The following is a 12720-nucleotide window of genomic DNA, read 5'->3' as shown; positions in this document are numbered from 1 at the left end:
CCCCACGTGATGCTGCGTTTTCTAGCAGCCACATTGACCAGCATGAAAAGACAGGTGAAATTCATTGTAATGATATATTTTATTTCACCCAATCCAAAATATTTTCATTGCAACATTTAATCAATCTAAATATGATGGAGGGACTTCCCCGGCGGTGCAGTCGTTAAGATTCCGCAGTTCCAGGGAACTGGAACTGGTCAGGGAACTAAGATCCCACATGCCGAGCGGCCGTAAAATAAAATAAAATGATCCATTCTAAAAAGAAAAAGGAATATGATGGAGATTTTTGGCCTTCTTTTTCATGCTAAATCTTCAAATTCACTGCGTATTTTTCATTCACGGCTCGTCGCGCGTCGGACCAGCCAGATTTCAAATGCTCAGTAGCCACATGTGGCTGGTGTCTGCCCTAGTGGACAGCACAGGTCTGGAAGGAATGAGGTGAGTTCCAACTGGGGCATCTGGGAAGGAAGCTGAGAGGAGCTAGGCTCTTCCCTGGGTGTCAATGGGGCTGAGACCTGCAATAGGTGAGTCTATGGGCAGGACCATCCCACAGGGAGCCAGCAGTTTATATGGAGAGACAGAGAGTTGAGTGTGTTCAGGGCCGGTTCCTGGACTGCCTGGAGCGTGAGGGTGAGAATGATGATGGGACTAGTTCCGAGTCTAGGCTGAGAAATTTGGACTTTTTTCAGTAGGTAATAGGGAGCCACGGAAGGTCTTTGAGCAGGGCAGTGACATGATCAGCTCTACATGTAAGGAAGATGAATCTGGGATGGAAAGGAGACTACAGACCAGGCAACAGCCAGGACCAAGGCTTGGGCAAGAGATGATGGGGCCTGACCCAGCAGGCAGTGGGGATAAGGTGGGTGAACAGGAAGATTTTGCAGAAGAGGTGTGCCCCAGACATGCTAACAGATGGATCATGGAGAAGGAGGGTCCCTGCAGAACTGGTGGTTTCTGGTTTAGGGTTGGCACTGATGTGGGGTGAGTAGGTTGCTCTGGTGGCCGTGGCCTTAACCACGTGATCTCAGCCCTCGTGAGCCCCCGGGCCCTGGCTCCTTGGTGGAGAAAGTCTTCCCCCCTCCCTCACCGGCACAAGAGTCCTCCTGTGGGCTCCAGGGCAGGCTGCATGCCCCAGCAGAGGACCCTCGGGTCCTGCCCTCTCCTCCAGCCTCCTTTCAGGTCTGTTGGGACAGACCAGGGCAAGTGCCCCAGACAGATGTGAACATCTGGCTGTGCCCTCCTGGACACTTGGCACCTTCACCTCATGTCCTCCCGAGACAGTCCCTGCTGTCCGACCATCCCCAGAATAAACGTGCTCCAGGGTGCATTTGCAAGGTAGATGGGAAGGCAACTCCCTGGCTCCAGAGGAAGCAGTGGCCCCACGTGCCCCAGCCCCGGTGTCCCCGAGCCACTGTCACAAACACCTGGCCAGGGAGGTGCATGTCAGGGGCTGGGGGCAGGCAGCCTCCTGGGTGGAAGGGGAGGGGAGCAGAGCATCCCAGGAGGGACGGAAAGGTCACAGGTCACCTCTGTACCACCTGGGAGGGCCTCACAGACAAGGAGGCCAGGTTGATTCCAGGCACGGAGCCTGGTGGGGAAAACACATTGGGAAGGGAGTGAAGCAGAGGTTACCTGAAATGGGCTGGGGCTGCGCTGCCTACCTGAACAGGAGGATGTGTGTTTCTCCCCAGGCGGTTCCAGCCTCCTGGCCTTTGTTCTTGTGTCTTTCGCCGGGAGTGCCAGTCCCCAGACACTCGCCTGACATGCGTTCTCATTTCCTCCAAGACTTTGTTCTCTCTCGAGACCCTTCTTGACTGTTATGAAGCCATTTAGAAGTGCAGCCACCCCTCCTCATCTTTCTCTCTCGCATCCCCTTTGCTATATTTTTCTTCGTAGCATTCGTGGATTTCTGACATACTTCACATTTCACTTCTTTGTTTGCCTCTACCAGGGGAAGCACTGTTGTGTTCACTGTGTTTCCCAAGCACCTAGGACAGTGCCGGGTACATGGAGATGCTCAGGAAACATTCGCTGTGTGATTGAGGTCTGCCCTCCCTCCGCGGGAAGCCTCGGGGAGCAAAGGGCCTGTTTTCTGTTTTACCCGCCGCCCTTTCCAACACCCCCAGCCGGGCAACCCCTCCAGGCCCAGCCACCTGAGCAGCCAGCTGGCAAGTGGCTAAGTGGCCACAAGTGACAAAGATGGGGCAGGTCTTCTGTCACAGCCTCTGTGGGGCTTAGAGGCTCAAAGGGCGGGAAAGCTCAGGGGCGAGGGGGCTGGCAGGGAAACTTGGCTCTTTTATTCCACCACCCCCTTCCTCCTTCCGTCCCTCCCTCTCTCCCTCCTTTCTTTTTCTTTCCTTCTTTCTTTCTTTCTTTTTTTTTTTTTTTTTGTGGTACGCGGGCCTCTCACTGTTGTGGCCTCTCCCGTTGCGGAGCACAGGCTCCGGGCGCGCAGGCTCAGCGGCCATGGCTCACGGGCCCAGCCGTTCCGCGGCATGTGGGATCTTCCCGGACCGGGGCACGAACCCGTGTCCCCTGCATCGGCAGGCGGACTCTCAACCACTGCGCCACCAGGGAAGCCCTCTTTCTTTCTTTCTTTCCTTTTTCCTAACCGTATAGTTCATATCTGTGGTTCTTTTTTTAATTGAGGTATAATTCACACGGCATAAAATATACCCTCATGAAGTGTACAGTTCCATGGTTTTTAGTATATTCCCAAAGCTGTGCAACCATCACCATCTCTAGTTCCAGAACTTTGTCATTTCCCCCCAAAAGAAACTCCATGTGCGTTACGCACCCGCTCCCCCTTCCCTCCAGTCCCTGACACCCCTAATCTGCCCTGTGTCTCTGGATTTCCCTGTTCTGGACGTTTCACTTCAACAGAATCATACAGGACGGGGCCCTTGTGCCTGGCCGCCGCTGTTACGTGGGCACTGGAGCAGGGCTCCCACAGCAGGGAGGTGCGGGCGCTGCCCTCAGAGGGCTTGCAGACAGTGGAAGCAGTGGCTTTCTGGTCCTGGGCTGAGTGTGGCCTGCAGAGTCCTCAGCTGCCCTTCCAGGGGCCTTGTGGGAGAGGCTCTCCCACTGCCTGCCCACACGTGATAGTGGGTAAGTCTGGGAGGAGGAGCCCCTGGCCAAAGAGGGGCGGCCCCTGACTCTCGCAATTCGTCTGAGCCTCGCCCCTGCCTAGGGCGTGCGTAAAGGAAAACCCAGACCCTCTGGCTTCCTCGGACGAAGGCCAGGCCATGGGCGCCCCGCGAGCAAGTGCTTGGGCTCGAGCGGATGTGAGTGTCCATCCCTGACGTCTGAGAGCCAGTGGGGACTGCCGCTTCCACCCCGCGTGCAGCGTGCAGCTCCTCCGGGCTCACAGCCCAAGGAGAAAGTGACGCCAGATTTCCCACGGTCCCGGCAGCGCGGCAGGGCCAGGGTGGCCATTTGAGGGGTCTCCGGGGCCTAGCAGGTAGCCTGGTGGGAGCCCGTGCGTGGTTTCCAAGGGTGACACGTGTACGTCTGAAACCTCCGCAGTGTGATTAAGCATTTGGGACTGTGGGTAGAGACGGAGTCGCTCTTCAGGCTAGAGTGTCAGCCCGAGACGCATGAGCCAACACACAGCCTGCGTGCCCCAGGCCTGGCTGGGCGCTAGGACAAGGCAGCTGGGAGGACGAACCAGCGTGCGGGCAGGCTGGCAGAGGAGGTGCAGGCTGTCCCTGCTGGGCCACCTTCACTGTCCCTGTCCCCAGGGCTGAAGGCAGGCAGAGCCTCCCGTCGAGCCCTGGTTGTCCAGAAGCCTGGCCTCCCTGGGCACGTCTGTGCTCTGCTCTGCCCTCTGTCAGTGCACTGGTCATGGTGGGCAAGTGGAAACTGGCAGGATGTGGAAGGAGGGAGTGAGCTAGGCCTGCCTCTCCCCTGTTCAGTGACCCTGGCTCTTCTCCTTCCCGGGTCTCAGTTTCGTCCTGGGTCCACGGGGGTAGCATTGCATCCAGTGGTGGGATAGGTGACATGGTGCGGCCCGAGTGGCCAGCCCCAGGCCTGGGGTAGGGTCAGCCCTGGTGGACGTGGCCTCTTCTGTTGTTTAAAGCTCCAGATATATTAAATCCAGAAAAGGAATTGCTAAAATAAGGCCACAAAATGTGTTGTTTATCTTAAATATGTCCATTTAGCAAGTTAACAGTTTAAATCCATGCTTGAGCAAAGGCAGTGTAATTGTGCTATTCACAAGTTAATGATGGGATTTATTTTAATTTAGAATTGAAAGTGTACATTGGAGGCCCTGCCTGGCCAAACGTTCCCTGCCTGTGCAGTTCCTCGGGGGCCAGTGGGTGCTAGGGTGCCTGGGACAGGTCAGTGCCGCTCAGAGCTGGATGGCACAGAGGGCCTGGGCGTCCAGAGCCTTTGGGGCTTCCTGAGTCTCCCAGTGCCAGCTCTGCTGTTTTCCAGCTCCCCAAAATAAAGCACTGACCACCACCACCCAACCCGGCCCGGTGACTTACATCCAGCCAGGAACCCCCCCACCCTTCTGCAGTCGGAGAGCTGTTACCTATGCATTTTCCTCCTCCTTCCTCCTTGGAAGCTGCTAGAGCCTTTGGTGGGTTCTGTGCTGTCCCTGGGCCGGGGACTGGAATAGAGGACCCAGCAGCCAAGAGAGGCAGCTTCCCAAGGCTGCTCGGGCACCTCTGGCTCTGCTGTGGTGGCCCGGGTGGAGCTGGGCTTGAGGAGGCCCCAGGGCTGACTGGGAGAGTCTAGAGCAAGAAATCCAGGCAAGAGATGGACAGCTGTGCTGGGAAAACAGAGGCACCCACCAAGGGGCCCTCCCCCTGGGGATGCAAGCAGACCCTGGGCTGTGAGCAGGCTCAGGGTGAGGGTGCCAGCAGGGGAGAGGGTGAGAGGTCAGAAGACCGTGTGTCACCACCAGACCTAGGTGCAGTGCAGCGCGTGGGCACACACACCCCTCCAGATCAGTGCTGCCCTACAGGGTGCTCGGTAGAGACCCCAGAGAGGGCAGGGGCGGGAGGGAGCCAGCACTGCATTGCCTTGTGCCTGGCACTGCTCTTGTGAGTTTCCCAGCAGCCCCAAAATGTAGGTTGTGAGCCCATTTTACAGAAGACAAAAACTGAGGCACAGGGAGGATAAGAAAATGGGTGGGTGTGGGGGTGGTGTGCCCATCTTGCCCAGGTAGCCCTAGCCAGGAACTGGGACCCTGCCAGTGGAGTCCCCCTCCAAGCTTGGCTCCCTTGGTGTCCACATGGTCACTATTTTCAGGGTGTTTCCAGGTTCCCAGAAGCCAGGGGTTCCAGTCCCTTCCCCTTACGATTTTTCACAGTTTTGTCGAGGTATAACTTGCATGTCATAATACTCGACCACTATAAGGTGTACAATGCAGTAACTTTTCATACATGTAGACAGTAAGGTGGCCACAGAGAAATTCTGCAGAGGCAGAATTTCCGTTATTCGAAAACTTTCTTGGCGATTTCCGTTTGTTTTGACGCCCCAGGCAGACCTGGCTTGGGGCAGCCCTGGCAGGAGGGGTGATGGGCTCCGAGCGGCCTGGGACTTCCTCTGGCCGGTGAGGGCTAAGCCCAATTCACTGGCTCTTCGGGGCTGGGCTTCTTCCCCCTGGACTGCAGTGCCAGTGTGTTCGATGTCACCAGGCTCTGCCCTCCCTCCGGACCATCCTGAATCCCCCCACCCCTTCCACAGCCTCGCCTCCCCGTGGGTGGCTCAAGGACTCCCCTCCATCCTCAGCTCAGAGCTAAGCCTACTTAATTCTTTTGATCTTGGTTCAGAAATCAGCCCCTCCAGCCATTCCCGCTGCTGCTTTGCTGGGTCTGTGGCTCCGGAGTCGGAACCTCCGCTGCCAGCACCTGGTAGCGGGCTCCCCTGGCACCTGCCCTGGCCTGCTTTCCTGAGCACGCCCTGGGAAGGCCTGCTGTGGAGGAATCCCTGCTTGCCTGGGCTCTGTCTCGGTGGGCCCCCTGCCTGACCCCAGGAGGGAGGGGACCCCACCCGTGCCCGTGTCAGAACCTGCACCCCTCCAGGCTTCCCCACGCTTGGTCTGAAATGAGAACCAGAGGAAATCAGGAGACCTGCAGTTCATCTGTGAGCTGCATTGTGTTGGGGGCTCTTAATTAGACCTAATTAGACTAATTAACTTTCAAATGAGAAACTTGGGTTGTTTTTCTCCTCTCTCTTTCTATTGCTTTCTCTTCATTCCCCTTTTGGAAAATGAAGCAAGGATAAATATTTGATCGGCTTGCGGCAGCCTAGGAGGTGGAAGCCCACCCAGGGGGCTGGGTGCAGAAGGCTCTGGAGGGCGGAAAGTGCATGCCACCCCTCCCGCCAATCCTTCTCCCCCACTCCCACCCCTCCCTACTCCCCCCTCGCCTCCCCCTCGGTTTGGCTGTTTTGTTCTGGGGCCCATGTCACAGGCATACTTCATCCTGGTTCTAGGAAGATTAAGGTGTGGCAGGTCTTTCCTTTAGCCGATGACGTGCATTTTGTTCCTGGCGCCAAGAGTGGAAGATGAGTGAGACGTGAGACATTAGGTCCCTTGGGTGAGACTGATGCCGGGAGAAGGGGGACAAGAGAGCTTCGGGGAATAAAAAAAAAAATGGGGCTTCCCAGGTGGTGCAGTGGTTGAGAGTCTGCCTGCCGATGCAGGGGACACAGGTTCGTGCCCCGGTCTGGGAAGATCCCACATGCCGCGGAGCGGCTGGGCCCGTGAGCCATGGCCGCTGAGCCTGCGCGTCCGGAGCCTGTGCTCCGGAACGGGAGAGGCCACAACAGTGAGAGGCCCGCGTACCGCAAAAAAAAAAAAAAGAGAGAGAGAGCTTCGGGCTCACCCTGCTCACTCTGGCCCGACCGCTGCCCCGCCATGGGCTCCCATCCCTTAGCGAGGAGAGCTGTCTGTGTTTTGATCCCCTGCCCTGCAGGCTAGGCCACCAGCGATGCTAGTTTCCTTGGCAAAGGTGGCCATGCCCAAGACGTTAATTCTGCAGCACCTCCCTTCCCCAGACTGAAGGGGTGAAATGGTGCCCACCCCCTGGAGGGGATCTGACCAGGCGGGAGGAGCCCTGCCCTCCTTCCCCCAGAGGGAAGGCCCCCCAGCTGCTCACTTCTCTCTGTGGATCAGGGTCAGGCCAGCACCTGCGTCTCGGGGGAATTTGCGGGGTAAGTGGAATGGCCCCGTAAGGAGCTCGGCCTGGGGCTATCTCCCTACCGCCCCCCCAGACGGAGCTTTGACATCCTGCCCCAGGGCCTGTCCACCTGCAGCCCCCGCCCAGGTGAGGACGGCAGCGAAGCCCACCCCTCCCGGAGGTTCCTTCCCTCACCTCATCTCACCTCCCCAGAACCTGATGCCAACACCTCCAGCTTTCGTACTCATTTCCCCTCTGCCTCCATCCCAGCTGCCAGGGTGATGGCCAGGGTGGGCCCTGCCAGCAGAGGCGGGCAGAAAGCCACTTCTGCTGACATTCTAGAATGTGCTCAGGCAGCAGGGAAGGGGGCAGGTCCCACCCACCCTCGGAGCCGGGCCCCCTCGGTGCGGCCCCAGACTGTTTACCTGGCTCAGCAGAAGGGTCGGGCTTTGGCAAAGACTCCGAGGAGGCCGGGCAGGGTGAGCTGTAGCAGGCTTGTCTGGACTCCATCTGGCCCAGAGCCGCCCACAGCACCTGGGCAAGGAGGAGCTGAGCGCAGGGAAACAGGTTCTGTATGGGGTGGCCCCTGGCAGCAGACCTGGTGAAAGTGGGGCACCCTGTCTGCAAGCCTTTTGCATTTGGCTGGGTAGGAAGCAGACCGGCACCGGCTGACCATCAGGGCCTCCATCTGGGCCTTCCCCCACCCAGACAGCCTTGAGCCCAGCAGTACACGGGCACCGGCAGGGAAAGTGCCCAGGCCCCTTGGGTGGGTTGGGCAGGGTACCTTCTTCCTTTTCAAATCCTTCCCCCCAGCTCTGGGGTTCCAGTGACTTGCTATCTTGCCTGAGTCTTCCCAGAAGGATGTTCTCCTGGACGATGGTACCCCTGAAGACAGAGGCCCAGCTCAGAGTCAGAAAGAAGCTGTACAGGATGCCCCCGGGCCTCTCCGCGGCCCCTCTCAGAACCATGCCCCAGCTTGTGGAGCAGACTCAGACCCTTGTTTCTGGGATCCGGGGTTCCCCCAACACTGGGTGTTGACACCTTGTCTTGACGCCCAAGGCACTGAGGGTCCATGGCCAGCTCTGGCCGAGAGGGCAGGGCCGGGTGGCCTCTTTCCCCCCAAAAGGCCCCACGTGGGCCTGCTGCTGTCCCCTCGCAGAGTTTAGTGACAGGCTGCAGCTCTGTATCTAACACGGAGGCTCAGCAGTGCCTCTGAAACTCGCTTCAGCAGGCGTGTGCACAGGCCCCAAGGAGGGACCGCAGGGCCAGAGAGGTGCAGGCGTAGGGGGAGAGGCGGCCATGCTCTGGGCTGGTCAGGAGGGGACGTTGCTTCTCCCTCCCAGCTTGAGCTTCTTGTTATGGGGCTGGGCATGGGCTGGGCATGCGGGGTGCATAGGCACCCCGCAGTTTCAGCCCCCAGCTGTGACTCCCTCCCCCAGGCAGCCCTCACAGCTTGCTCGGGAACATCCCCTCAAGCTCTCTTGCACAAACCTCCGTCTCCTTGGCGACTTCCTCCTGCTCCAGGTGGCAGCAGGGATGCTCTGAAACGCTGCAGTTTGAGAACCACCAGATCCGGAAAGCATGGCTGGGTTTCTCCATCCCAGCCACCTTCATTTCCTCTGTTCTCTGCTCCTCAGTCCTGGGCTGCCTCACACAGATCCTCCCCGGCCTGCTCTCGGCCTGCCTGCCTGCCTGCCTGTCCCCCTCCACCCGCTGCAGACCCCGGCCTTGCCCGCCAGGCCTGACTCTGCGTTCCCACCCGTACCACCCGCCTCATGCCAGGGCTCTGTTAGCACAACTCCGTTCAAATGTCTGATTAGTCCTGAGGAGATCGAGGGGTCGGTTTTCCACAGCTCCTTCCTCTCCATTTAACTAATTTAACTGCACGATTGTTACAAATTTCATTTTATTATAGCCCTGCTTCTCAGTCCAATTGAATTACTAAAATCTCATTTTCTCAGAAGTGCTGAATATGTAATTAGAGGAAAAATTATGCCCCTGTCTGCCTATTCGGACGGTTCATGCATGTGTGCGCCGTACGCCATGTGACGGCCACACAGACGTCTCGTGTGCTGTGGGCTTGGCCGGAGGCGGGCGGAGGTCGGGGGAGGCGGGACACTCACGGTCAGCACCCTGCGGGGCGGCCCAGCGCAGCCATGTGGGTGAGAACACGTGTGCGCAGGCAACCCCACAACTGCAAGAGGGGAAAACCGCATTAACCCCCCGATTACAAATTAAACAGTATCTGTGGGCCATTGTAATTAAAGGGAAATTCGATTCTGTTCTAACTCTCCATTATGCCAGGCTCTGCGCGGTGAGGCTGGACTGCTGCAGCTGGCTTAATGGGACCGGAGGTTACAGGGGGCGGGAACGTCAGCCCAGGGCTGTCCTTCTCCAGCACCTGGTGCTCAGTGGCGGGGCAGCGGGGGAGGGTGGCCGGGAGCTATTTTCTGATCTGCCTAGTCCCGGGAATTTCTTCCCATCTCTGCCCCTGAAGGGCTGTCTGTGATGGTGGCAAGATCTCCTTAGATAGCTGGTTTTGATGTTGTGGCCACTGCCTGCCCTCCAGGAGGCCCTGGTACCCCAGAGTGTGCTGGTGGAGGAGGGGCCACACAGGAAGTGCAAAGGCAGGGGAGGGTTCAGACCAAAGCTGCAGGAGCAAAGCTCAACCTTTGGGGAGAAAGCCCTTTGTCCCCCACGTGCCCAGGGAGACTCTCGGTGTCCAAAATGGGTGAGACTGGTCTGTAAAGACCAGTGAGACAGGATTGGGGTGCGTGCCAGAGCTGTGCGGAGTTTCTAGGCCTCTCTCAGACTTCCGTCGGGGGGTTCATTGGCATCAAGGGATGGTCCTTGGTGTCCTCCCCCAACCTGACCCTGCACCTGGGCTCCAGGAGCACCAATATCTGTACATCTTGCCTCTGTGACTTGACCTCTGCTGGCCTCTATCTTGACCCTTCCTCAGCTCCCTCCTACACATCCATCAAGGCTCCAGCAGAGCCACCTCCTCCAGGGAGCCCCCCAAGTGCTACAGGCCGGGTGACCTCATCACTGCCTGGCTGTATCCTCCATCCTCCCACAGCTTCAGATTCTCTGCAGAAGGGCCTGTACATCTGACTAAGCTGTAATTTCCTGGAGGACCAGGGCCAGATAGGCATCTTATTCGGTGCCCAGCTCAATAGTGAATCTCAACTCCTGCCCCTCTGACTGCTCCGCGGGTCTCCGTTGTCCTTCTAAGAGAGTTCTCTGCAAGAGGAGTAGCAGATGGGATGGGGTGGGGGTGACTGGGGAACCCAGGCCCGGCTCCAGGGGAAGTGCTTGGACGGGAGAGACAGCAGCAGACCTGGTTACTGCTGTTCACCCAGAGGTTAGAACCTAGGCCTTGGCCTGCCCAGAGATCCATGGAGGCTCCATCCGGCTCTGATCCCCGCAGCCCAAGGTCTGTGTGCCCACTGCACACTCACCTCTTCGGCCTCTGTGCTGATTCAGGTGCTGACATGGCCCCGGGATCTACCCCTCACAAGTACCAGGAAAGCCGGGGTCTGCGGGGCCTGCCCTGGCTCCAGGCCGCCCTCCTCTTGTGTTGTCTGGAGAGCATCACGCGTGAGCTTTGCTCCGGGCCTGTGGCTGTATCTGCTCCCTAATCCCCAGCTTTATCTACTTGCCACAGATCCCGGGAGAATCCCCCAGAGCAGGGGCTAGACGCTCACTTATCACTCACACACAGCACAGTGCCTAGAAAGTCAGCCCAGCCCAGCCCAGCCCGCCACCCTCCCCAGGCCTGGGGGGCCGAGCAGATCTGTTCTCTGTTTCATCCGCACTTCAAGAGAGGGCATGGGGGCGGCGCCGCTGAGTGGGGTTGCAGGAATGCTCACACGTGTGTGAAAACACACACACCTACCCCTCCCCTGAAGCCTCTGCACCATTTCTTGGCTGTCCCATAAGGGAGGTGGGAATGCGACCAGCCTGGGGGGTGAGGGTGCAAGTGTGTGTGTACCCATGTGAATGTATGTGCGCATGAGTGGGTGTGAGTGTCACACACGCATGTGTGAGACCAAGTGTCTTGCACCCCCAGGCTGTGGCACGTGGCAGCTGGGCCCCAGATGAGCTCCGGAGACTGGAGGGCAGGGTGTGTCTCATCCCATCAGCTGATTTGTCCATCTGTTTTCTTGTCCCCCAGAAGCCCGCCTGCAGCAGTGCGGAGGAGGGCATGCGCAGAGTGTGCGCCCCCGGGCACAGGGGCTGAGTCTGACCCGGCCCTGGAAGGCTTGCCTGGCCCTGGCCACTTTGCCAAAATGAGTGCAGACCCCAAGCCCCACCCCTCCTCCCACCTTCACTCCCTGGACCCCTCCTCAGCCCTCCTGCCTGCTCCCTGTGGCTCCCTGCTCTTGGGCCAGGGGGTCAGGTGGGGAGTGGAGGTGGCTGGGCAGGTGGGTCAGACCCAGCAGCCCCCATGCAGCCACTCAGGCCTTTTTCAGGGGCCCTTGCCAGGTGGCCTCCTCCGTGGAGCTTGTCGCATCCCAGGGAGGGGAGGGGAGTATATAGGAGTACTGGGGTCCAGAGCCACTGCCTCAGGTGCCCCAGGTCCTGGCTGTCTTTTCGTAAGGGGAGTAGGTGTCAGGAGGAGGGAGAGGGAGGGCAGCCGTATGGGTCTCTCCCCTTAGGCTGTGGCCCTGAGGCTCTTGTGTTTCTGCAGTATCACAGCTCAGCCTTCACAGGCATTTCTCAGGCAGCGATCTACCACCCTCCCTCCCCCAGCGTCCCCTCATCCCAACACCTGGATACAGGCCAAGTGGGAGGGGGCGCAGGGAGGGGTCTTAGCCCCACTAGACAGCCGGGGAGACGGAGGCCTGGGGGAAGTGCTTTGATGCCTCAGCCTCCGCCGTCAGTCTGACAGCTCTGGGCACCCAGGTGACTCCACATGGTGGGTTCCCCGTCCCTCAGCCTGACCCCCCCGAGCTTGGGTTAGGTTCTGAGCCCAGCCACCTGGATCTGTGCCCTTCCCATCCTGCGCTCAGCCCCTGCCACAGTATCTTCAGTATCTTCATGAACATCAGGCACGGGTGGGCATGGGAGGAGCAGCTGCGGGCCTGGGATGCAGTTGTGGGATGCACTGCCCTTTGTCTCCATGTCGGTGCAGGTGCTCAGGGCTGGTCATTGCAGTCCACTCCAAGAGTAGCTGTGGCCACGCACTTCTCTCAGCCACAGCTGGCCCCAGCTCCGTCCCTGGGCCCCTGCCCAGCTCCCTGTGGTGAGTGGTCCAAGCCTGGGAGCAGAGGGGGAAGGCCAGGTGCCAAACCAGAGCTGGATTGCCGGTGAGAGCAGCCTGGCCTGGCCCTCTGTGCCAGATGACTGTGGAGCAGCTGGTCACCCTGCCTCACTGGACTCCATTGCCGCTCTCCTCTCCTGCTGGCTCACCCCCGCCGTCCTTCCCTGCCTCCCCCGTCTTCCTCCACCCAACCCTGGAGGAGCCCCTGGCATCCCTCCCCAGCGCAGTCCTCCCGTCACGCTAGAACCAATCTCAGGCACATGATCACAGCGTCTTGGGCTCCCTGCTGGCCCCATCTTGAGCAGGTGCTGAGGGCCAGGG

At 59.0% G+C, this 12720-nt stretch overlaps 1 protein-coding gene across 1 annotated transcript in view; it reads left to right on the top strand.

Moving 5' to 3' along the window:
* RBFOX3 (RNA binding fox-1 homolog 3) overlaps positions 1-12720 on the top strand; it is an 82496-nt gene that overhangs the window by 10518 nt on the left and 59258 nt on the right. The window lies entirely within an intron of this gene.

The sequence above is a fragment of the Aethalodelphis obliquidens genome, unplaced genomic scaffold (assembly GCF_003676395.1).
Source record: "Aethalodelphis obliquidens isolate GAN/ISIS:26980383/991018 unplaced genomic scaffold, ASM367639v1 scaffold44, whole genome shotgun sequence".
NCBI lineage: Eukaryota > Metazoa > Chordata > Mammalia > Artiodactyla > Delphinidae > Aethalodelphis > Aethalodelphis obliquidens.
This window is presented reverse-complemented; position numbering and strand designations above follow the sequence as displayed.